Genomic DNA, 1,153 nt, shown 5'->3' with positions numbered 1-1,153 from the left:
CATTTCTTTACGTATGTCTATGGCTCCTTTCGCACTAAACAGGCAAAGTTCAGTAGTTGTGACCGAGGCCATCTGGCCTGCCAAATGTGACATATTTACTATATGGCACTTTTTAGAAAAAGTTTGCTGACCCGTAGCCTGGACATTCATCCTCATACTGACCTGCACATCCACTCCTGTGACCTGCTCTTCCTTCCTTCCTTCTTCTTTCTTTCTTTCTTTCTTTCTTTCTTTCTTTCTTTCTTTCTTTCTTTCTTTCTTTCTTCCTTTCTTTCTTTCTTTCTTTCTTTCTTTCTTTCTTTCTTTCTTTCTTTCTTTCTTTCTTTTAAATGTATATATATATATTTTAAATATATTTTATTGATTTTTTACAGAGAGGAAGGGAGAGGGATAGAGAGCTAGAAACATCAATGAGAGAGAAACATCGATCAGCTGCCTCCTGCACACTCCCCACTGGGGATGTGCCCGCAACCAAGGTACATGCCCTTGACTGGAATCAAACCCGGGACCCTTGAGTCCGCAGGCCGACGCTCTATCCACTGAGCCAAACCGGCTGTGACGTGACCTGCTCTTTCGCTTCTGCTGCCCACCCAAGCCCTTGCACCCTGCCACTTGAATCTAACAGTTCATCATTAGCAAATGTGTTTGCATCCTTAACTTCATCTCTGAATGTTCCCTTTGTTCTCTTACTCTGAGTAAAACCTGGATGTGCCCTCTTGAAATCACTTCTGTTGCATCATAGTCAGTGTAGGCCATTTTTCTTTCACATCCTACCTAACGTGACAGGCCTGATCCTGGAGTGGGTGTTCACCTTGCTCTTCAGTGCCACTTCCAAATCTATTCTCTTCCCTCATCCTTCCAAAATCCCAGCTCTTTGAAGTTTGTGTCATCAGACTTTGTCATCTATTATTTTCCTGTTGTTGTCATCTAGAGAACTCAGTTGCCTTCTTTTTTTGATAATGTTAGCACCCACCTTATTGTCTTTTTGTTATTCTGCCATTATTCTCACAGACTTCCTTCTTGCTGCTTTAAATACCTGTATGGATGATACACCTCGTACCTTAGACTCTCCGTTTCTGGACCTTCCCACCTTACAATAGAATAATGTTTTTCTTCACCCACCCGCAGCCACTTTCTTATAGGGTCATACTTT

Source organism: Myotis lucifugus, unplaced genomic scaffold (genome assembly GCF_000147115.1).
Source record: "Myotis lucifugus unplaced genomic scaffold, Myoluc2.0 scaffold_89, whole genome shotgun sequence".
Classification (NCBI taxonomy): domain Eukaryota; kingdom Metazoa; phylum Chordata; class Mammalia; order Chiroptera; family Vespertilionidae; genus Myotis; species Myotis lucifugus.
Note: the sequence above shows the minus strand (reverse complement) of the source record.